The sequence below is a fragment of the Amblyraja radiata genome, chromosome 4 (genome assembly GCF_010909765.2).
Source record: "Amblyraja radiata isolate CabotCenter1 chromosome 4, sAmbRad1.1.pri, whole genome shotgun sequence".
NCBI lineage: Eukaryota > Metazoa > Chordata > Chondrichthyes > Rajiformes > Rajidae > Amblyraja > Amblyraja radiata.
In genome coordinates this window covers 8,163,625-8,189,213 of record NC_045959.1, presented here as the reverse complement: position 1 = coordinate 8,189,213, position 25,589 = coordinate 8,163,625, and the positions used below count along the sequence as shown (strand labels likewise).

Here is a 25,589-nt window from a genome sequence, read left to right as displayed (position 1 = left end):
CTGATCAATGTATTTCTTTCTCTGTACCTTGTAAGATATGGTCTAAATCCACCCGAATGCAAAGATCCAGACCCAGCTAAAGCCCCAGGATTATTATATGATTGTGGCAAGGTATGTATGGTATCACAGGGTAGCAAGTGAAGTTGGGCAGCATCTCCAGCTCACTCATCACTGGAACATCTGGATAACAAGGAAAATTACATCGTAATCCCATTTATTGACTGTAGCTGGGGTCAAGGAAAGAGCGTTCACGTCGCGGCCCTGTTTCCACCAATCTTTCCACCACCACGCACAAGAAGCACAAGAAGCGCAAGACAGACACCATTGTGCAGATGTCGAGAAGTGTGTTCAGCTCTGGCTGAACAACTTCTAATCTTGTGTGTGGACTCGATAAGAAGAAGAGACTGTAGCTGTGCTTTTAACATTATATTTTCAACCAAACTCATGCAAACTGCTGGAACTATGAGTCAGCACCCCCTCTGCAAATGGATCTTTGACCCTGACTACACACTATACATCTCGATGGTGTGGGTACCATCGAGAGACTTGGACAGTGCTCGAGTGAGCGTCCATGCCTCACAGCCGTACAAGAATATGGTCTCTACATTTGCATGGAAGAATCTCAGTTTGAGACCCTTGGACATCCGAGACGTCCAGATTTTCCCCATGTTATTGAGGGCTTTCAATGCATCCGCTTTCCGGGCCTTGATGTCCAAGAGTTCAAGTTCAAGAGTTTATTGTCATAGTCGTGAGTGTATAGGGTGTAGTCTATGGGTCATGGAGTCAAAGATCATTCTCTGAGCTCTGCATCCTTGCTCCCAGGTACTTGAAGTCTTCCACTTTGAGAGATGCACCTCCACTGGTCTTGAGAGGCTCATGGTCACCAACGTTGAACGCCATGTACTCCGTCTTCTTGGCATTGAGGTGGAGGCCCACTTTCTCGCACTCCGTCTCAACCCTGCCGAGCAGCTCTTGTGCCTCCCTAACCTGGTCTGACTCTATTTACAGGTTGGCAGATGACAGCACTACTATGAGCTGGATCTCAAACAATGACAAGATGGAGTGCAGTAAGAAAATAGAGAACTTAGTAATATGGTGTCAAGCCACCAACCTCTCCCTCAAAGTCAACAAGATGAAGGATTTAATTATTGACTTCAGGAAACAAGGTGGTCTGCACACCCCAATCAAATTCTAAGGTGTAAATATCATCAAAAAATTGTCCTGGTGCAACCACATTGAAGCTATAGCCAAGAAAGTGCACCAATGCTTCTACCTCCTCAGAAGACTAAAGGGCCTGTCCCACTTGGGCAACATTTTTGGCGACAGCCTGAAAAGAGGTTGTCACGGCGTTGTCGCGGGGTGACGCATGTAATAACGTGCGGTGTCTCTTTGCAGCCACTGGATTTTGGAATGTTCAAAATATTTCCGCGACACCTGTGTGTCTTATCATGTCGTGCATCCTGTCGCATGCTGACGTAGGCTGTATACAAGTGATGCCCGGTGACGCATGGTGACGCAAGGTCATGACCTCGGCTAATTCATTTTGCGACAGCTTGCATCATCATGCGCCATCATGCATCAACCTGTTGTCCTCAGATGTTGTAGGCAGTGACACAGCCTGTTGTATCCTGCCGTATCGTGTTGTGGATGGACGTCTGTTGACTTGGGCTGTCGCTGTTTGACGTCTGTGCAGTTGCAGGATGTCGTAGGCATTGTCGTAGGTTGTCGTTTGCTTTCGCTGTTGAGGTCCTGGAAATTGTGACGTCGGCTGACATAGATTGTCGCAGCTTGACGTCAACTGTGTCGTAGCCTGTCGTAGATTGTCGTCACTGACGCCCGCAGTTGCCGAAATAATCGCAAAGTGGGACAGGTCCTTAAGGAAGTTTGTTATGTCTCCGACAACTCTTACCAATTTCTATAGATAAACATTCTATCGGGATGCAGCACAGCTTAGTTTGGCATCAGCTCTGTCCAAGACTACAATACATTACAAAGAGTTGTGGATGTCCTCAATTCCATCATACAAACCAGCCTTCCCTGTTCTCCATAGATTAATCTACACTCCATGCAAGCTCGGGAAAGCAGCACAAATAACATGAACCATTTGCACACAGGCCATCCTCTTATGATGGGCAGAAGATACAAAGGATTGAAAGCATGTACCACCAAATTCAGAAACAGGTTCTTCCACACTGCTATCAGACTACTTAACAGTCCACTCATAAGCTAACATGGACTTTAGCAGTATGGATCTCCCAACTTACCTCATTGTGACCCTTGTACTTGTTTTATCTACACTTTCTCTGTAACTGTAGAGCTATAAAGTTGTAACACTACTTTCTGCACTTTGACATGTTTCTCTGTATCTTGGTAAACATGACAATTAAAATCGATATTAAACCAATACCAATGAATGTGTCAGAAAGAACTGCAGATGTTGGTTTATGCCAAAGATAGACACAAAAAGCTGGAGTAACTCAGCAGGTCAGGCAGCGTCTCTGGAGAAAAGTAATAGGTGACATTTCGGGTCAAGACCCTTCTTCAGACTGAGAGTCGGGGAGAGGGAAATGAGAGATACGAAAAGGTACATAGAACAAACAAATGTAAGATATGCAAAAAGTCAAATCAAAGCCAGCAACGATGATCAAGGAAAGGTGGAGCCCACAATGGTCCATTGTTGGCTGTGGGGAAGGTAACAATGAGTGATACGAACAGTGAAACTCAGCAGGACTCAGTGAAACTGGTAGGGTGACTAGGGTGGGGGAGGGATGAAGAGAGGGGAGATGCAAGGGTTATTTGAAGTTAGAGAAATCCTAAGTACTTCCTTTTTAGTCTATGTAATGTTCATTTCATGCACTTTAATTTGGTCTAACAATTTTAGCTCCTACCTTTAGTCACTGGCAAAGACAAATATTTGAAACTTAAAACTTCTTGGATAAGTCAATAGACAATAGACAATAGACAATAGGTGCAGGAGTAGGCCATTTGGCCCTTCGAGCCAGCACCGCCATTCAATGTGATCATGGCTGATCATCCCCAATCAGTACCCCATTCCTGCCTTCTCCCCATATCCCCTGACTCCGCTATTTTTAAGAGCCCTATCCAGCTCTCACTTGAAAGCATCCAGAGAACCTGCCTCCACCGCCCTCTGAGGCAGAGAATTCCACAGACTCACCACTCTCTGTAAGAAAAAGTGTTTCCTCTAATTGGCTTACTCCTTATTCTTAAACTGTGGCCCCTTGTTCTGGAGTCCTCCAACATCGGGAACATGTTTCCTGCCTCTAGCGTGTCCAAGCCCTTAACAATCATATACAGTGGCTTGCAAAAGTATTCATACCCCTTGAACTTTTCCACATTTTATCACGTTACAACCACAAACGTAAATGTATTTTATTGAGATTTTATGCGATAGACCAACACAAAGTGGCGCATAATTGTGAAGTGGAAGGAAAATTATACATGGTTTTCAAATTTTTTTACAAATAAAAAACTGAAAAGTGTGGCGTGCAAAAGTATTCAGCCCCCTTTACTCTGATACCCCTAAATAAAATCCAGTGCAACCAATTGCCTTCAGAAGTCACCTAATTAGTAAATAGAGTCCACGTGTATAATCTAATCTCAGTATAAATACAGCTGTTCTGTGAAGGCCTCAGAGGTTTAGTGAACAAACAGCATCATGAAGCCCAAGGAACACACCAGACAGGTCAGGGATAAAGTTGTGGAGAAGTTTAAAGCAGGGTTAGGTTATAAAAAAATATCCCAAGCTTTGAACATCTCACGGAGCACTGTTCAATCCATAATCCGAAAATGGAAAGAGTATGGCACAACTGCAAACCTACCAAGACATGGCCGTCCACCTAAACTGACAGGCCGGGCAAGGAGAGCATTGATCAGAGAAGCAGCCAAGAGGCCCATGGTAACTCTGGAGGAGCTGCAGAGATCCACAGCTCAGGTGGGAGAATCTGTCCACAGGACAACTATTAGTCGTGCAATCCACAAATCGGGCCTTTATGGAAGAGTGGCAAGAAGAAAGCCATTGTTGAAAAAAAGCCATAAGAAGTCCCGTTTGCAGTTTGCCACAAGCCATGTGGGGGACACAGCAAACATGTGGAGGAAGGTGCTCTGGTCAGATGAGACCAAAATTGAAGTTTTTGGCCTAAATGCAAAACGCTATTTGTGGCGGAAAACTAACACTGCACATCACCCTGAACACACCATCCCCACTGTGAAACATGGTGGTGGCAGCATCATGCTGTGGGGATGCTTTTCTTCAGCAGGGACAGGGAAGCTGGTCAGAGTTGATGGGAAGATGGATGGAGCCAAATACAGGGCAATCTTGGAAAAAAACCTGTTAGAGTCTGAAAAAGACTTGAGACTGGGGTGGAGGTTCACCTTCCAGCAGGACAACGACCCTAAACATACAGCCAGAGCTACAATGGAATGGTTTAGATCAAAGCATATTCATGTGTTAGAATGGCCCAGTCAAAGTCCAGACCTAAATCCAATTGAGAATCTCTGGCAAGACTTGAAAATTGCTGTTCACAGACGCTCTCCATCCAATCTGACTGAGTTTGAGCTATTTTGCAAAGAAGAATGGGCAAAAATTTCAGTCTCTAGATGTGAAAAGCTGGTAGAGAGGCAGAGTTTTGGGGTACCCCAAAAGACTTGCAGCTGTAATTGCAGCGAAAGGTGGTTCTACAAAGTATTGACACAGGGGGGCTGAATACTTTTGCACGCCACACTTTTCAGTTTTTTATTTGTAAAAAAATTTGAAAACCATGTATCATTTTCTTTCCACTTCACAATTATGCGCCACTTTGTGTTGGTCTATCACATAAAATCCCAATAAAACACATTTACGTTTGTGGTTGTAACGTGACAAAATGTGGAAAAGTTCAAGGGGTATGAAAACTTTTGCAAGCCACTGTATGTTTCAATGAGATACCCTCTCATCCTTCTAAGCTCCAGAGTGTACAAGCCCAGCTGCTCCATTCTCTCAGCATACGACAGTTCCGCCATGCCGGGAATTAACCTTGTAAACCTACACTGCACTCCCTCAATAGCAAGAATGTCCTTCCTCAAATTAGGGGACCAAAACTGCACACAATACTCCAGGTGTGGTCTCGCTAGGGCTCTGTACAACTGCAGAAGGACCTCTTTGCTCCTATATTCGATTCCTCTTGTTATAAAGTCCAACATCCCATTCGCTTTCTTCACTGCCTGCTGTACCTGCATGCTTACTTACATAGACTGATGTACAAGAACACCCAGATCCCGTTGTACTTCCCCTTTTCCCAACTTGACGCCATTTAGATAGTGATCTGCCTTCCTGTTTTTGCTACCAAAATGGATAACCTCACATTTATCCGCATTAAACTTCATCTGCCATGCATCTGCCCACTCCCCCAACCTGTCCAAGTCACCCTGCATTCTCATAGCATCCTCCTCACAGTTCACACAGCCACCCAGCTTTGTGTGATCTGCAAATTTGCTAATGTTACTTTGAATCCCTTCATCTAAATCATTGATGTATATTGTAAATGGCTGCGGTCCCAGAACCGAGCTCCAAGTCTACTTAATAATTGATACAATCAGATAACGTGCCTTGACAAATGCTAGCCCACTATATTGAATCACCAATAGTGGCAGCGTGTGCTTTTCCAGAGCATTCTCGCAATATAAAATTCTGGACAAGTCTAGTTTATTGATCCCAGAGCCCATAATAAAACCCAATAATAGTCAGTTTAATATCTGGTGTTCAACCAGAAGATGTTAGCAAACTGTAAACAAACCAAGCTGTTTGATTTAACAAGAGAATTGTACCATAGTCATAAGATATAAGAATGGGATTGGGAGGGATTAATTGCATGACAGCAATAGTAATGGTAAAAGTTAAAACTTTTGAGTAGCTGATCCCTCAAAGCCACATATGAGATTATATTTATGAAACATAAGAATCAAAGGGTAAGGTTTTGCATAATGCATGGACCTATTAAAGTAACCTACGGAGGAAATTTTTTAAGGAGGCTGAGGTCATTTAACATCTGCCAACCCCTACTGTGCAGTGTCTACCATTCAGTGGTGGCCAGTGCTCTGTTTTTTGCTGTGGCCTGTTGGGGAGATGGCGCCCGCATAGCGGACAAAAACAGACTGGACAAGCTGATCAGGAAGGCCGGCTCAGTGGTCGGGGCTGAGCAACGAACGGTCCAGCAGGTGGCAGAGGCCAGAACTCTGAACAAACTGGGTTCAATAATGACCAACCCCACTCACCCACTCCATGCCCTGAAGGTGATCAAGAGCAGCATCTTCAGTCAGAGACTGATTGCACCAATGTGCAAAACTGAGAGACATAGGAAGTCCTGTTTACCAGCTGCTATAAGGTTATATAATGCGCATAAATAACTGCACTTTTTTTAATTAATTGTATTTTAACTTGTATTTTGACTTGTATTTTAACTTGTTAAGTATGGAAGCCATTTGAGGAAATGTGTGGTGTTATGTCTGTCTTGAAGCTGTCGTGGCACTGTAATTTCCTGTAAAGGATTATTAAAGGTATAATCAATCAATCAAATTTGAAAAACTAAGGCACCTCCAATGGATGGACACAAAATGCTGGAGCAACTCAGTGGGTCAGACATCATCGCTGGAAAAAATGGACAGGTGATGTTTTGGGTTGGGATCCTTCTTCAGCCACCTCCACTGGAACTTGTTTGAAAAAAGTACATGAGAAGATAAGGTAAATAAAGTTAGTAGGATATCGCAAGAAGCTGAAAATGGTTTATATCTTATGGTGTTGGGAAGGAAGGGAGAAATAAATCAAAAGAGAAGGCAGTGCACTGAAACTATTGCCTAGATAGAATTATTACAGCAAGCTGAGATGGGTCGTGATGATACCAAGAAACGATAGAAAGTTATAAGAAGATAAACCTATTATACCATCTGAAGGGTTGGTATTATAGAGAATGATAATATAACAGGTACTCAAAAGGAAGGAGTATTGTCTGAAAATGAGACAGCAAAAGCAATTTGGCTCAAAATTATTAATGATTCAGTGAAATAATAAAATCATTAGACCCAGTTAACTGGCAGCACAAGATGAACAGATCAAACAGTAAGCTGTCCAGGCATGTATGAAACTACAACAGAACATAATTTGATAGTCATGTAGGATTTCAATCTGCCACAGGCAATGTGCAGAGATCTGGTAGGGAAAGAAAGGATTGCAAATATTTTCTTGAAAGAAGTGAATAATATAACACATAAATGAGAAAGTCAAGCCACATGTTAGGTTTAATATATAATGGCCAACTCAGAATCACCAGTGAGTAAATAGTGGCCTTGAGAAGAAACAGGCTGAAGTTATGAAGGTGACATTACAAATTAAAATGACTGGGGAGAAACTTGATTATGGAATTAGTCTCGGCTAAAACACCAGGGCCAAAAACCTATTGGCAGCCTCCCACCATCAATCCAGCCAGAAAAAGTGACAAATGTTACTCGTGGGATGATCAAAGAACCGTGGATTTTCAGTATTGTTGCATTATTTGGAAAATGAAAGAAAAGATATGCACTACAAAGACCAAACTACAAAGTCAAAAAGCAATGATTTTGAAAAATTAAATCATAAACTAAATAGCGAGGGAGAGGAGATGACAAATTGGAAGTATAAGGATGGAGTTAAAGGGGTAGAGAGTACAGGAAAAGTTATGAAAGACACCTGAATTAATGGAACGGAAAGTACAACAAGGGATAAGAGAGTAAGGTTAGGTGAAATAGGAACCGGTGTGAGATGGGGTGTGAATACCGAACTAAAAGTGTTATATATGAATGCGCAAAGGATAAGAAATAAAGTGGATGAGCTTGAGGCTCAGTTAGAAATTGGTAAGTATGATATTGTGGGAATTACAGATTCATGACTGCAAGAGGATCAGAGCTGGGGACTGAATATTCAGGGATATACGTCTATCGAAAAGACAGACAGGTGGACAGAGAGGGTGAGGTGATTCTGTTGGTGAGGAATGAAATCCAGAGGGGTGACATAGAATCAGAAGATGTAGAGTAATTGTAGATAGAACCGAGAAATTGTAAGGGTAAAAAGACCCTACGGGGAGTTATCTACAGGCCCCCAATCAGTAGCCTGGAGATAGGGTGCAAGTTGTATCGGATGTAAAAATTAACATGTAACAAAGGTGATGCTACGGTAGTTATGGGAGATTTCAACATGCGGGTAGACTGAGAAAATCAAGTAGGACCCCAAGAAAGGGAGTTTGTGGAGTGCCTCCGAGATGGATTCTTAGAGCAGCTTGTATTGGAGCCAACCAGGGAGTAGGCAATTCTGGATTTAGTGTTGTGTAATGAACCAGATTTGATAAGGGAACTCAAGGTAAAGGAACCATTAGGAGGTTGTGTCCATATAATAAGTTTTAATCTGCAATTTGAGAGGGAGAAGGTAAAATCGGAAGTGTCAGTATTGCAGTTGAACAAAGGGGACTATGGAGGCATGAAGGAGGGACTGGCCAAAATTGACTGGAAAGGGACCCTAGCGAGGATGATGGTGGAACATTTGCAGGTATTTCTGGGGATATTCCAGAAGATGCTGGATCATAGAAACATAGAAAATAGCTGCAGAAGGAGGCCATTCGGCCCTTCAAGCTAGCACCACCATTCATTGTGATCATGGCTGATCATCCGCAATCAATAACCCATGCCTGCCTTCTCCCCTTATCCCTTGATTCCACTAGCCCCTAGAGCTCTATCTAACTCTCTCTTAAATCCATCCAGTGATTTGGCCTCCACTGCCCTCTGTGGCCCCTGGTTCTGGACTCGCCCAACATTGGGAACATTTTTCCTGCATCTAGCTTGTCCAGTCCTTTTATAATTTTATGTCTCCATAAGATAACCCCTCGTCCTTCTAAACTCCAGTGAATACAAGCCTAGTCTTTTCAATCTTTCCTCATATGATAGTCCCGCCATCCCAGGGGAGAGAAAGCGGGGAATTATAGACCAGTTAGCCTGACATCAGCGGTGGGGAAAATGCTGGAGTTGATTATTAAAGATGAAATAGCAGCACATTTAGATGGCAATAACAGGATCGGTCCAAGTCAGCATAGCTTTAGGAAGGGGAACTCATGCTTGAAAAACCTTCTGGAATTTTTTGAGGAAGTAACAAGTAAAATGGATAAGGGAGAGCCAGTGGATGCATTGTACCTTGACTTTCAGAAAGCCTTTGATAAGGTCACACATGGGAGATTAGTGGGCAATATTAGAGCACATGTTATTGGGAGTAGGGTATTTACATGGATAGAAAATTGCTTAACAGACAGGAAACAAAGAGTAGGGATTAATTGGTCCCTTTCAAAATGGCAGGCAGTGACTAGTGTGGTGCTGCAAGGCTCAGTGCTGAGACTGCAGCTATTTACAATATACATCAATGATTTAGTTAAAGGAATTTAAAGTAACATTAGCAAATTTGCAGATGACACAAAGCTGTGTGGCAGTGTGAACTGTGAAAAGAATGCTATGAGTATGCGGGGTGACTTCGATGGGTTGGGTGAGTGGACAGATGCATGGCAGATGCAGTATAATGTGGATAAATGTGAGATTATCAACTTTGGTGGCAAGAACGGGAAGACAGATTATTATCTGAATGGTGTCAGGTCAGGGAAAGGGGAAGTACAGCGAGACCTGGTTGTCCTTGTACATCAGTCACTGAAAGTAAGCATGCAGGTACAGTAGGCAGTGAACAAAGCTAATGGCATGTTGGTCTTCATGATGAGAGGTGTTGAGTATAGAAGCAAAGAGGTTATTCTGCAGTTGTACAGGGCCCTGGTGAGACCACACCTGGAATAATGTGTGCAGTTGTGGTCTCCTAATTTGAGGAAGGACATCCTTGCTATTGAAGGAGTGCAGCGTAGGTTCACGAAGTTAATTCCTGGGATGGCAGGCCTGTCATCTGATGAAAGAATGGACCTACTGGGCTTGTATTCACTGGAATTTAGAAGGATGAGATGGGATGTTATGGAAACATCTATACTATTACTATGTCTCATTTTTACCACTTCCTGTCTAAATTTTAAATACATTTTAGAAAAAACGCTATCCTATATCGCTATTATTTTTTTGCCATCTTACTCATCGTCCTCCTCCGCTCCAACCCCGCAAGGTTTTTTCTGATCAGTGAAATAATAAAAAAGTTATGAATGTTTAAAAAATCATGAGATCAGCAGATTGGTCTTCTCGCCTGTCAATCACCATGATAAAGGTAATGCCCCTTCTGGGGGGCCAGGAGAATATAGCCCTGGAGGCCGGACATGAGTCAGTCACCCCGGAAAATCGTGAGACTTGAGTCCAGAACTGTGAGTCTACGCCGTGAGTGAACTGAACTGTGAGTCTGCACTGTGCTTGAAATGAATTGTTATGGCCCTGTCCCACGGTACGAGTTCATTCCAAGAGCTTTCCCGAGTTTAAAAAAAAATCAAACTCGTGGTAAGCACAGAGAATGAACGTAGCGGGTACGTCGGAGCTCGGGGACATCTCTTAGCGGCTCGTAACGCTAACGGCAGGTACTCGAGAAGACTCGCTAACGACAGGTAAGCACGGGAAGACTCGTGAAGATTTTTCAACATGTTGAAAAATGTCCACGAGAGCCCCGAGTACCGACGAGTGGCCATTACCGTAAATCTCCGAGTTCGAATCAGGGCAAACTCGGGAGAGCTCTTGGAATGAACTCCTACCGTGGGACAGGGCTTTTAGTCTGCACTGTGCTTGAAATATTGGAATTGGTGGAGAGGGGGAATATTGCTTTGGGGGACCAGCCCTCCCATGTGAAGATGGGACCCAATGGGTCCCACTTGGTCTAGTATACAATTATTACGGGATTGAGTATGCTAGATGCAAGAAACATGTTCCCGATGTTGGGGGAGTCCAGAAGCAGGTGCCACAGTTTAAAAATAAGGGGTAGGCCATTTAGAATTGAGATGAGAAAAAACATTTTCACATCGTTGTGAATTTGTGGAATTCTCTGCCGCAGAAGGCAGTGGAGGCCGATTCACGGGATGTGTTTAAAAGAGTTAGATAGAGCTCTTAGGGCTAGCGGAATCAAGGGGTAAGGGGAGAAGGCAGGAACGGGATACTGATTGTGGATGATCAGCCATGATCACATTGAATGGCAGTGCAGGCTCAAAGAGCCGAATGGCCTGCTCCTGCACTTATTGTCTATGTATCTATGTATAAAGGTAACAGGATTGAAAGAAACACAATTGGCAATTAACGATATGAAGATGAAATAAGAAAAAAGTAATTTGAAAACAGCAACAAGGATCAAAGTAATGCCCCTGTCCCACTTAGGAAACCTGAACGGAAACCTCTGGAGACTTTGCGCCCCACCCAAGGTTTCCGTGCGGTTCCCGGAGGTTTTTGTCAGTCTCCCTAATGGTCGAAAGTGGTTTCCGCTTCTTCTATGTTCCGGCGATTATTTCAAAAAATTCAAAACCGTCTGCGACTAAAAATAGGTTGCCGTTTTAAAAATCTGTAATTTTTTAGTCGAAGCCGGTTGCAATGCTAGTTGAAGGTGGTTGCCGGAGGTTGCAGGTAGTGGAAGGTCTTACCTCCGGCTTACAACTGGCTTTGACTAAAAAATTACCAATTTTTAAAACGGCAACCTATTTTTAGTCGTGGCAAGTTTAGAATTTTTTGAAATAATCGCCAGAACATAGAAGAAGCGGAAACTACTTTCGACCATTAGGGAGACTGACAAAAACCTCCGGGAACCACACGGAAACCTTGGGTGGGGCGCAAAGTCTCCAGAGGTTTCCGTTCAGGTTTCCTAAGTGGGACAGGGACATAAGTCTTAGGCATATACGATGCTCATGGAATACTGATATTTTCAGCATCAGCAACTCCTTGAAATTTGACGTTTCACGGATAAACGTGATTATGTTTTCAGTGCATTGTAAGGTGCTGAAGCAAATACCGCGTTAATTAAGAATCCAACACCAACACCATTTAAATTGCAATATTATTCTTATATTACTAAGTTGAACACATGAACAATTGTGGACACAACATGATGGAGTGATGCAGTAGAACAGACAGCATTGCTGGAGAACAGGGATAGGTGATGTTTCGGCTCGGGACCCTTCTTCAGACTTATTGCAGGGGTGCGTGAATGGGATTTTGGATGCATCCCATGTCTAATATTGAAAAAGGAACAGACACATACCATGTGGTCCAATTGGCTTTGAGCTCCCTCAAGCGTGTGTTCCTCTAATCTTAACACCATAAGCTTCTACTACTTTCTATCATATCAAACTTTCCTTTGGAAGCTGTAGGAGTACTAAATGCAAAGCATGCTACGGTGTGCAGACCCTGACCAGGTACAAGAAAGAGATCCTCTGTATCCGTCGCAATGTTGTCAATAAACAATAGACAATAGGTGCAGGAGTAGGCCATTTGGCCCTTCAAGCCAGCACCTCCATTCAATGTGATCATGGCTGATCATCCCCAATCAGTACCCTATTCCTGCCTTCTCCCCATATCCCCTGCTATTTTTAAGAGCCCTATCTAGCTCTCTCTTGAAAGTATACAGAGAACCGGCCTCCACCGCCCTCTGAGGCAGAGAATTCCACAGACTCACAAATCTCTGTGAAAAAAAGTGTTTCCTCATCTCTGTTCTAAATGGCTTAGTCCTTATTCTTAAACTGTGTGGCCCCTGGTTCTGGACACCCCCAACATCGGGAACATGCTTCCTGCCTCTAGCGTGTCCAACCCTTAACAATCTTATATGTTTCAATAAGATGCCCTCTCATCCATCTAAACTCCAGAATGTACAAGCCCAGCTGCTCCATTCTCTCAGCATTTGACAGTCCCACCATCCCGGGAATTAACCTTGCAAACCTACGCTGCACTCCCTCAATAGCAAGAATGCCCTTCCTCAAATTAGGGGACCAGAACTGCACACAATACTCCAGTGTGGTCTCACTAGGGCTCTGTACAACTGCAGAAGGACCTCTTTGCTCCTATACTCGACTCTTCTTGTTATAAAGGCCAACATGCCATTTGCTTTCTTCACTGCCTGCTGTACCTGCATGCTTACTTTCATAGACTGATGAACAAGGACCCCCAGATCCCAATTTACTTCCCCTTTTCCCAACTTGACGCCATTTAGATAGTAATCTGCCTTCCTGTTTTTGCTACCAAAGTGGATAACCTCACATTTATCCACATTAAACTTCATCTGCCATGCATCTGCCCACTCCCCCAACCCACATTTGTCATGGGAGTCAAATGCAGAACTTCATATTTTGGGATATTTCAACAATACCATCGATATAGGTTTGGAAACCCCATTGATTTGATATAATTTACTTTTCTTAAGTTTAATGTTTTTATCAATTTTAAATTATATGCATCTTTAACTGTTTTTCTATTGACATTATTACTAAGCAAACAAATGTGCCAGTTTTACTAAATGTCTTTGAATATCAGGGAGATTTAAAAACTGTTAAATTACAGTTCTATAGCTTTAACAAGAGGGAAAGCTTCGTTTCTTTTTGTTTTCAGTCAAAGCCTGTCAGAGGTGTCAACAAACTGCACTGCACTAAAATAAACGTCTTTCATTATCCAACACTTTTTGTCTCCTTATCATCGCTAGCTTATGTCACTTACTTCATCCATCCGCCAATCAAGCTCTCCTCACCTGTAAGCCATCTATCACTTTTCAGGATTTCCAACCAGACCCAACCCGATCCACCCAAAGACATCCAACCTGAAATGCCACCTATCAATTTCCTTCACAGATGCTGCCTGATCTGCTGAGTTACTTCAGCAATTTGTGCTTTACTCCTTGTATCTCCAAATGACACTAACTGATTCATTCCCAAAATGTAGTTTCCATACACATTTCTTGCAGGAATCGGTATTACGTTATGTGTAATATTGGTTACAAACAATAAATGTGTCTTCAAGCTCTTGTTTCCATGTGTCTGAGTTAATACATTGAACAATAGGTTCCTTGGAAATTAAGAACGCACCGAGGACACATATCTCTTGTTGAAAAAAATGATTCCAGAAGTATCTGTTAACAATGCACCAATACCTGCTTAAGAAAGAACTGCAGATGCTGTTTTAAATCGAAGACACAAAATGCTGGAGTAACTCAGCGGGATAGGCAGCATCTCTGGAGAGAAGGAATGGGTGACGTTTCGAGTCGAGACTGAAGAAGTCTGAAGAAGGGTCTCGACCCGAAATGTCACCCATTCCTTCACTCCAGAGATGCTGCCTATCCCACTGAGTTACTCCAGCATTTTGTGTCTACCAGTACTTGCTGCTTTAAAAAGCCTTCACTTTTCATAAGAGAAAACAAAAGCAGACTGAGTTGGGGCCAGGGGGTACTTTTGTTTTAATATAATGAAAGCAACGTGAAATATCAAGTTTTAAACTAGAATTCTTTATTCGATGAAAAGTAGCCACTCCAGCTGCCCTTCATTCTAGCTGACAGAGAATGAGAGCAAAAAAATCAGAAAAGGGATAGAAAAAAAACCTAGTAAGAATGAGTCAGTGGGTTAGAGAAAATATATATGTAAAACTGAGTATAGGGCCTGTCCCACTTTCACGACCTAATTCACGACCTCTGCCGAGTTTGCCCTTGACTCATACTCGCAGCATGGTCGTCACGAGGTCGTAGGTAGGTTATAGGAGGTCGTAGGTAGGTCGTAGCAGGTCGTGATGCTAGTCGTAAGCACTCGTGGCATCAAGTAGGTTGTTTCAATATGATGAAAAATGTCCACGAGTAAAAAAGGTCGTGAATTAGGTCGTGAAAGTTGGACAGGCCCTTTAGCGAGAGAGGTGGCTCAAATGTATTTTGGGTATATCGTGTTAATAATATGCCCGTTATCATGCAATATTGCTATAGAAGCAAGCAAGGATTCCGTTCTTTAATAGGTCTTGAATTCCAGTGGCTGACCTAATTTCCCAAGAGATACAACAGCACTAAATTCTTATTAATAAAAAGGATCCAGCTATGTAGATATCGGGACTGTACTCCATGGGGTTCCAGACTCTATGTGTTTTCACAGATCAGGAAATGGTTATCGGCTACATAAGTGTCATTTCTCATATGGAGATCTTAGTCACAAAGTTCCTATAATAATCAGGATTGGATCAAGATAAAGAGATTGTGAGGCTCTTTGAAATTAACTTTTCCATATATCTCTGCAACAATCACACTGGGTTCCCATTCACAGGAGCTGTTTCATGTGGATTGTGCTGCAGTAAACAAACAGCATTTTATGGCTGAATTTGAAATGGCTGAAAGTCCTTCCCACACAACTGACTACTGCTGAGTAGGCTGTCGATCTCCCATCTCTTTTAATCTTACTGTTTACTAAAAGAGCTGTCAAACAACAGTTAGCAGCACATGAAATAAAACTCTTCCTCAAATAAAGTAGGGTCTACCATATTTTGTCCTTAGCATATCAAGGTACAAATATCAGTACAGCTGTACAAACTTTCAAGAATGCTTAGATGATTCTCAGTCCGTTCTTTCTTCCCAAAGGTTTTCTTAAGTTCTTACGTGCACAAGGAAAAGCATATCCGCCGAGTTGTTTTTAAACATGAACTTCTCACTTTCTTGGCCTTGATTAAACCTGATTTGTGTTTTTCTATTTCCAAAATCAACTATATGCTTATGACAAGGTGACTTAACCTGTCCTTGCGTTCTGCTCTGAGGTGAGGATGGTTACAGACACCTGGCTGGAGGGCCTGTTTTCCCTGTTGTATGACTTGGACTCTGACTCTGACTCAAAGCACATGTGGATTTCTGGAGTCATCAAGCACATAGTATATTTGACTGCACAGTACATTGGAAACTAGACAATGACAAATTATTTATGTGGACCACCTTTTACCTTCACAAACTCCAACAGAGCTGGGAATTGATCTTCCAGATCAAGGCAGAGACCCGGAAGATCTGTTTCACGTGGTAATGATGTCCTGGACTCATCAATGACAACAACTCCCTCACACAGATACTCCACAGGGCAATGGTAAGCACAAGAGAGACTGGAGTTTTAAATTGGACAGATATGATTATGTTTTGTTCTTGAGCAGAATAACCCTACAAATCTTTTTTCTGGGGTTAAAATTCAGTCTAGTGGTAACTGTCACTTTAAATGTTAATGAGCAAACATAAGATAAATCCTCTTGTTTCGGAAAGTTACATTTAAGGGGAAAGAGTGTGGTCTCCTTGCAGTTATGCTGTACGTGAATGTAGTGCTGGCTGACAACCAGTTAGCCAGGAGGAGAAAAATATTGTTACATGCAGATGCACAATACGTGCCTTCCTTTGTATGATTATAAAGTTATTATAAGAACAGAGCAATAAGAGTGAGAAAGAGAGGGAGAGCAATAAATTTAGGGCCGATAGGTGAGATAGTGAGTTGTAAATATTTAGATAGGGAGGGTGAAGACACAAAAACAGGAAAAATAAAGAAACAGAGTTGGTAAAAGGATAGATTGAGAAAATCAGAAATGGAGAAAGAGAAATAATCAGCCGCGAAGAGAGAGAAATAAACAATAGCAGGGAGATGGAGAAATTAGGGAGAGAGTCAGTAACAAAGAGAAACAGGTAACATGTTGAAATTGGTAACAGAGAGGACAGAGGAAATCAGTAACAGAGAGACAAACAGGGGGAATGGTAATAGTGAGGACAGAGGGAGTGCTACCAGGAAGAGGGACACAGGGATTGGTAAAAGGGAGAGAGACAGAGGGGTTTGCAAGGTGAGGGACAGATGAATTTGTAATTGAGAGAGCAACATGGGTTTGTAACAGGACAAATAATAGATGGCATCTGTAACGGAATGGGATGGAGAGAACCGGTAACAGGGAGGGACAAAGAATCAGTAACTGGGAGAGGGAAGGAGGGAATCGGTAACAGTGTGACAAATAAAAGGAATTAGTACAAGAAAGAGGGATAGAAGGAATTGTAACTGGGAGAGGGACAGCAATCATAACAGGGTCAAGGATAGAGGAGTTTGCAAGAGGGAGAGAGGCAGAGGGGTTAACCTGAGAGAGAGGGGTAGAGAGTCATATGAGGGATGGAGGGAATCTATTAAAGGGAGAGGGACAGAAGGAATCGGTTTAAAAAAAAAGAGGGACAGAGGGAGTCATAAGAGGCAGATGGACAGAGGGGTTGGTAAGTAGGAAAAACACAGTGTTTGTAATGCGGAGATGTACAGCCATTCATAAGAGGGAGAGGGGCAGAGGGGGTGATAAGAGGCCAGGAAATGGACAGAATTTGTAACTGGGAGCAGAATAGAAGCATAGGAACTGATGGAATATGTAACTGGGAGCGGGATTGAGGGAAAGTAACAGGAAGAAGGACAGAGGGAATAGGTAACGGAGAGGTATAGAGGGAATCTGCAACAGGGAGAGATACCGACGGAATTGATAACAGGGAGAGGGACGAAGGGGAGTTGGTAACGGGAAAGGAATGGAGGGAGGGAATTAGTAATGAAGAAGGAACAGGGGAATTACTAATGGGGATTGGAGGGAATTCGTAACGGAGAGAAAAGAACAAGTAATAAGGGTAGAGAAAGTGATAAATATGAACAGAGGGAGTGAGGCAGAGTTGCAGGGAAGGAATAAATAAATCAGCAACAACCAGGTGGTGAGGGGGATTAGCATTTTATGGGAGAGTAAAACAGAATTACGAACATGGAGAGGGGACAAAATAAAGGGAGAAAGAATCAGTAAAAACAGGGAAGAGGATAGAGAGAACATCAGCCAGAGGGAGATCAAGAGGGAATCAGTAACTGGCGTTGAGAAAGTGATAGTCGGAGGGGAGAGAGAGAGAGAGAGAGGGAGGGAGGGAGAGTGGGAGTGTCAGTAACAGGGGGGTGGGGAAGAGAGTGAGTCGATCAGTAACAGCCGTAGAGAGAGCGTGGGGGAGAAAGCTGATCATATTCTGTTGGCAAAAGGCAGTGAATCACGAACAGGGAGAGGAAATCAGTTGGAGAGCGAGCAAAAGAAAATCAGTGACGAGGTTAGAGAAAGTGATGGTCATGTTCGAGGGGGTGGGGGAGTCAGTAAGTAAGTAACAGGGGGGTGGGTTGGGGGAGAGTGTGAGTGGATCAGTTACAGCCGTGGAGAGAGCGAGGGAGAGAATCACTTTTTGGGAGAGTAGCAAGGCAAAGAATTAGTTACAAGGAGAGGGAGCGACAGACAGGGAGGAGGTTGTGAAAAACATAATCTTTGGTTGTGAATGCCTGTCCGGCGGCTCTAACTGAGCTGGGCTGGGCTGAACTGGGCCGGGTTGTGCCCCAGTGTCCCGGGCCTGTCTCCGCCGCCCCCGGACCGAACAGATGGCGCAGCCGAGCTGGGGTTGCGGATACTCCGAGGTAAGAGGGGAGGTGGACGTGGGTGGGAGGGGGGGGGGGGGACAGGAGAGGCCGAGGCCTCCGCCGGGCCTGCGCTCAAAGCCGCCTGGCGCTGAGTTAGTTGCTGGTTTGTTCGGCGGCCTTGGGCTGAGCGGCTCCGGCTCACGGGGCCCGGCCGGGGTTTGTAAAGGCAGCGAGAGAAGGGGACAGAGGCTGGAGAGGGGGGAGGGGAATGGGGGAGGGAGTGAGAGCAAGTGGAGGGAGGGGGGATGGGACAACAAGTGGAGGGAGGGGGATGGGACAACAAGTGGAGGGAGGAGGGGGGAGGGAAGAGCAATGGGAGGAGAGGGAGACTGGCTTTAGGAGGACTGGTCTGGGGCTGAGCCTGGGGAAGCCAGCATTGGATGAGGATAACCCGTGGCTAGATATTAGATCTATCCCCTCCCCCCTCTCCTGCTGGACACGGTATCGGTTCACCACTTGGCCAGCAGTTCTGCGGGTGAGTAGGAGCAGTCTGGCCCCTGCTTATTATTTACTGGGTGTTCAAAAGGGAACTGCAGATGCTGGAATATCGAAGGTACACAAAATTGCTGGGGAAACTCAGCGGGTGCAGCAGCATCTAGTGAAACGACTGCACTCTCAACTTCATTCCCGTCACTGGGGAAAAGGCCACTCACTCCTGTGCTGTGTGGAGTGTGGAATCCCTTAAAATATATCCATCGTGTTGCTGTTGTGGGCCTGTGTATTCATCCAACAATCCACCCTTGCTTTGAGCACAATTTTAATATTTGACCTCTTCATTGTGAGAGTTTGTATGTATGCTATTATTGGTGTTTTTTATTTTTCTGTGAAGTTTATTCTGGATCCAAATGACAAACATTTACGTGTGTGTGTGTGTGTGAGGCCCTCAAAGGAATGTTTGACCTGAGGGGGAAATACTGTGCACTGAATAACATTTCTTGTCATAGTCTTTGTCAAAGGAACTTGCCGAGTCTTGAGGAAAATAAACTTTGATCTCATGGACTGTGATAGCAGGCTGAATCTCAGTATGTCTTTGTAGTTGACTGCCTGTTCTTAAACTAAGTTTTGAAGTACTTTGCAGAGTACTGTTCACAGAAAATTAAATACTTTTCATACTAATTTCAAAACCTCTTTATCATCTTTCCTCCACCCTGTTTCCAGCCCTGGTTAAATGACTCAGATCATAAAATTGTGTCCCTGCTAAACTGAGTCAGATAAAGCTGCAGGAATACAGTCAGACCTCTTGTTGTTGCTGCCCTGGGCAAAGAGCAAAAGCTTCAGTTTTATTATGTTTAATGTTCCTTTGCACATTTGTGTATCTTGCTTAAAAAAATGTGGCAGCAATTTTCTGCGTCATATTTATTTAGAATTAGAACAGAGCATGTTGGCTTTGATTTGTCCTGTACGTTTAATATCTCTTAATTTCCCTCTCCCCTGAATCTCAGGATGAAGAAGGGTCTTGACCCAAAATGTCACCTATTCCTTTTTACCAGCCTAAGTTATTCCTCATTTTGTATCTATCTTTGGTGTAAACCAGCACCTGCAGTTCCTTCTTACAGATTTTGGACCATTTCTGGTTACAAGTTGGTAACCCAGTTGTCGGTTGCGTCTTGCATAAGGTTGGAGCAAAAGAAAATCTTGAATTGACTGGCTGGTACTTGGGTTGTCGGCCTAATTACGGCAGAAAACAACTTGCTTGTCTGATTCAAAACAAAGTGCTGGAGTAACTCAGAGGATCAGGCAGCATCTATGAAAAGAATGGAGAAGTGGCATTTCATGCCATGATCTTTCTTCAGTCAGAAGAAAATTCCCTAACTGAAATGTTGCCTATTCATTCCCTCTACAGATGTCACCTGACCTACTGAGTTCCTCTAGGACTTTGTTTTGTTCAAGATTTCAGCATTGCAGTTACTTATGTTTTGGTTGTTTGGTTGGCAGTCAAGTTTTCTTGGCTTAAGATTAGATGTCCAGTAACTTAAAATTCTTCCAGGTAAAGCAATTGGAAAGATCATGTGGCGTCCAGAATGCACCAAATTTATTTCAATCTATGTATTTTTGCTAGTGGATAACTAAGTGTGTGATCAAATTGTATTCCTAATGACCTGAACAGATTCAGTCTTAAGTTGAAAGTGCATGGTATTAGACCAGTGCAGGCGGAATATAATGCTGGAAACACTCGGCAGGTCAGGCAGAATCTGCAGAAGGAAAACCCGAGTTAACAATTCATGTCAAAGACCTTTCGCCAGAACCATTTCAGATCTCCGACGTCTGTAGTTTTATTGTTTTATTTTCACTGTAGGAGGAATTCTGATTATGTTTTCTTTTGATGGATAATAGTAGAAGACTCTCATAATGTCAGAAAATATATTGTACAGATGTTAAAATGAAAACTTCAAAATCTTTTTCTCTCTGAACTAATTGAACTAATAGCTTTGATAGATGAACATCAATGACGTTGTTTTGTTGTTAAAAGGAGCCTGTTATAATGATATAAATGTTACACGGTAGTTTACGGATGGTTTGAAAATCTGGCATAAAACAGCAGAGGTAAATAAATGCAATTTCTCTCATATATTGGGCACAGTATTAAGTGGCGTTTGTTGGATTTTAAGCAAGAAATCAAATGTTGGAAATTGGCATTTTGTTGATCTTTCCATGATTCCAAGTGCCGCAGAAGGATGGAATGAAGGAAGATTGTTGTTTACTTGAGTGCATGATCGACTCCAATCATTCTGCATCGTGTGTTCTGTCAGTCAGCATCTCTCACATACTTTCCTCGCATTGACAAAAGAAAGTATTGGCGTGTGACCAAATATTTATTTATCTAATCTCCTGCTTGCGCCAAGTTTCTTGTCTTGGTGGTAGTGCTTTAACCTTTGGATTGGAGTATGGTAAGGCTGCGCTTGCAACTCTCCATAAACTTTGTCCGAAGTTTAACAGTAAAGGGCCCATCCCACTTTCCCGAGTTATTCACAAATTCTCGTAACGAGTCCCTAGGAGGCCGCCTACGGCCTCATACGGACTTGTTACGAACATTCTGCGAGTTTGAAAACTCGGGAAAATGTTGTGAATAACTCGGGAGAATTTAACTGTCCCTTAACTGTGCCACAATGTGTATGTTGACTTTACCTTGACATTGAATAAATTGTTTTTGGAGGTTATAATGGAGTGGGATATACATCAGCTAGGATTATGGCTCAAAATGATTCTGCGGGGAATTGAGGTTGTAATATATAACTGCTGAGCTCCATTGTAGAGGATTGTTGATACTATAATTTATACACTGGCATTGTGGCAAACAGTATCGTCCCTGAAGGTTCTGGATGAACTGTCGCAATGGGACGAGTTTCTGTTGAATTTGGGGCAAAATTGCCTTTTTCTTGAAGGGAATGTTGTATCTATAGATTTTTTTTGTTAACAAATTGTTGGAAGTGCTTTGGATGTCTTTGCCTATGCTGTGTGTATTGAAGTCTCCAAGAAACGGCAGGTTTAATGTATTTTGTCTTCCAGTGGAGGTAATGGGAGAAAATCATCACCAGTCCATCTCTGGAGTAAGATAATTACATTTCAGTCCTCGATGGTACGTTTTACAGTGCCCTCCATAATGTTTGGAACAAAGACCCGCCATTTATTGATTTATTTGCCGATGTACACAATTTGAGATTTGTAATAGAATAAAAAATAATAGCTTATGCTTGTTTTGAGGGCTAGTCCCCCTCAGTTTTCTCTTCAACATATAAAAGGCATGCTCAATTGGGTTCAGATCGGGAAATTGACTTGGCCACTCAAGAATTGACCATTTTTTAGCTTTGAAAAACTCCTTTGTTGCTTTAGCAGTATGTTTGCAGCCATGATCTTATTGAATGGCCTACTCCTGCACCTATTTTCTTTGTTTGTATGTTTCTATGTTTGGGATCATTGTCTTACTGTAGAATGAACCGCCGGCCAATTAGTTTTGAGGCATTTGTTTGAACGTGAGCAGATAGGATGTGTCTACACACTTCAGAATTCGTTATGCTACCCTCATTATTATGCTATTACCATTAGCAGTTGTATCATCAATGAAGATAAGCGAGCCTGTTCCTTCAGCAGCCACACATGCCCAGGCCATAACACCCCCACCACTGTGTTTCACAGATGAGGTGGTATGCTTTGGATCTTGGGCAGTTCCTTCTCTTGCCATCACTCTGATATGTTAATCTTTGTCTCATCTGTCCACAAGCCCAACTTTGGTTGCTCTTTTAAGTACTTCTTGGCAAACTGTAACCTGACCATCCCATTTTTGCGGCTATCCCGTGGTCTGCATCTTGCAGTGTTAGTCTCTATTTCTGTTCATGAAGTCTTCTGCAGACCGTGGTCATTGATAAATCCACACCTCAAGTTCAAGTGAGTTTATTGTCACGTGTCCCTGTATAGAACAATGAAGTTCTTGCTTTGCTTCAGCACACAGAACATAGTAGGCATTTACTACAAAACAGATAAGTGTGTCCATATACCATGATATAAATATATACACACATGAATAAATAAACTGATAAAGTGCAAATAACAGAAAATGGGTTATTAATAATCAGAGTTTTGTCTGAGCCAGGTTTAATAGCCTGATGGCTGTGGGGAAGTAGCTATTCCTGAACCTAGTTGTTGCAGTCTTCAGGCTCCTGTACCTTCTACCTGAAGGCAGCAGGGAGATGAGTGTGTGGCCAGGATGGTGTGGGTCTTTGATGATACTGCCAGCCTTTTTGAGGCAGCGACTGCGATAGATCCCCTCGATGGAAGGAAGGTCAGAGCCGATGATGGACTGGGCAGTGTTTACTACTTTTTGTAGTCTTTTCCGCTCCAGGGCGCTCAAATTGCTGAACCAAGCCACGATGCAACCGGTCAGCATGCTCTCTACTGTGCACCTGTAGAAGTTAGAGAGAGTCTTCCTTGACAAACCGACTCTCCGTAATCTTCTCGGGAAGTAGAGGCGCTGATGAGCTTTCTTGATAATTGCATTAGTGTTCTCGGACCAGGAAAGATCTTCAGAGATGTGCACGCCCAGGAATTTGAAGCTCTTGACCCTTTCAACCATCGACCCGTTGATATAAATGAGGCTGTGGGTCCCCCTCCTACTCCTTCCAAAGTCCACAATCAGTTCCTTGGTTTTGCTGGTGTTGAGGGCCAGGTTATTGCGCTGGCTCCATATGGACAGTTGCTCGATCTCTCTTCTGTACTCTGACTCATCCCCATCAGTGATACGCCCCACAACAGTGGTGTCGTCAGCGAACTTGATGATGGAGTTCGCAATGTGATTGGCTACGCAGTCATGGGTATAGAGTGAGTACAGCAGGGGGCTGAGCACGCAGCCTTGAGGTGCTCCCGTGCTGATTGTTATCGAGGCTGACACATTTCCACCAATACGAACAGACTGTGGTCTGTGAATGAGGAAGTCGAGGGATACAATTGCAGAGGGATGCGCAGAGACCCAGTTCTGCGAGTTTGGTAACCAGCTTGGAGGGGATGATTGTGTTAAATGCCGAGCTGTAGTCGATGAATAACAGCCTGACATATGAGTTTTTGTTGTCCAAGTGGTCCAGAGCGTAGTGGAGGGCCAGCGAGGTTGCATCCACCGTTGATCTGTTGTGGCGGTAAGCGAACTGCAGGGGGTCCAGGTTTTTGTCGAGGTAGGAGTTGATTTGCTCCATGATCAACCTCTCAAAGCACTTCATCACCACCGGCGTTAGTGCCACTGGGGGATAGTCATTGAGGCATGTCACCTTACTCTTCTTGGGCACTGGTATAATTGATGCCCTTTTAAAGCAGGTGGGGACCTCAGACCTCAGAAGTGAGAGGTTGAAAATGTCCGTAAAAACTCCAGCCAGTTGGTCCGCACAGCCAGTTGGTCCGCACCTGACTCACAAAGAGTGTTTCTGATCTGTAGGACAGGTGTTTGGGGAATTTTTTTTAAGAAAGAGAGAATTCTTCTGTCATCAGCTGTCGAGGTCTTCCTTGGCCTGCCAGTCCCTTTGCGATTAGTAAGCTCACCAGTGCTTTTTCGTCTTAATGATGTTCCAAACAGTTGAGTTTGGTAAGCATAAGGTTTGGCTGATGTCTCTCCAACAGTTTTATTCTTGTTTCCAGTCTCATTATGGCTTCTTTGACTCATTGGCACAGCTTTGGTCCTCATGTTGATAAAGAGCAATAAAAGTTTCCAAATGTGATGAAGGAAAGACTAGGTGCTGAGAGCTCTCTTATACCTGCATTAAGGAGGCAATTCAACCCACCTGAGCAATCAGTCGGAAGAAGGGTTTCGGCCGGAAACGTTGCCTATTTCCTTTGCTCCATAGATGCTGCCGCACCCGCTAAGTTTCTCCAGTACTTTTGTCTACCTGAGCAATTACAAATACCAGTGAAGCCATATGTCCCAAACATTATCTTGCTCTGAAATAGGGGACTATGTATGAACACAGCTGTAATTTCTACATGGTGAAACCAAAATGTATAAAAATGGCCTTTATTAAAATCTGACAATGTGCACTTTAACCACATTATTTTTTTTTTCTATTATAAATCTCAAATTGTGGAGTACAGACGTAAATAAATAAATGATGGGTCTTTGTCCCAAACATTAAGGAGGGCACTGTGTTCCTCCACGCCGATCCAGAATTGATCCAGTAGAGCCTGTTTCATTTCCAAGAGAGCTTATGTGCCCCATATAACTCAAGAATACTTGGTCAGGTTTTGCTTTTGGGATAATTACACAAGAAACTCTGCCATCTCTGACTGAAAAGTTTCTTCCAGATATTCAGCATCTAGTTTTTAATAAATAGTGAGCAATTAAAAAAAAAAGTGAAAAACAAAACAGCAGATTAAAAAGCAGTGAAAAATAAACCTCGACCAAAGAGATAGCAGTTCGAAGCTAAGACACTTAATGAGAAAAGACTCTTGAAGTTGACTGCTCTCTTCAATTGCATACTTGCTGCCACACCCAAACAGACAATAATAGATGCTTTTGAGGTGAACGCATTTGGAAGATGTGCTTTAAAAAAAAAAAGAGTACAGTGTATGTTTATATAGTTGGCCAAATATTGCTACTTGTCATTGAGGAAGTGCCACACTTAAAAAGTGCTGTCTCTCATGAGTCAAATGTGTTTATTTGTTATTTACATCGGATATGAATCGGAGCAGTGAGATTTTATCTTGCTGCAATGTTAT

General features: G+C 43.1%; 1 protein-coding gene and 1 long non-coding RNA gene across 3 annotated transcripts in view; one reads left to right on the top strand and one right to left on the bottom strand.

Moving 5' to 3' along the window:
* The window catches only part of LOC116971806, a 54,463-nt gene that overhangs the window by 5,543 nt on the left and 23,331 nt on the right, over window positions 1–25,589 (bottom strand). Inside the window, exon 2 of the long non-coding RNA XR_004411628.1 lies at window positions 12,886–12,894. This is a non-coding gene — a long non-coding RNA (uncharacterized LOC116971806). The remainder of the gene's footprint in view (window positions 1–12,885; window positions 12,895–25,589) is intronic.
* Window positions 17,876–25,589, top strand: part of socs6 (suppressor of cytokine signaling 6) — a 53,648-nt gene continuing 45,934 nt past the window's right edge. Inside the window, exon 1 of one of the 2 annotated variants that reach the window (XM_033018927.1) lies at window positions 17,876–18,040. The gene's annotated coding sequence lies outside the window, so the exon portion shown is untranslated. Of the gene's footprint in view, window positions 18,396–25,589 lie in introns of both variants that reach the window. The other variant, XM_033018926.1, reaches the window with a different exon arrangement.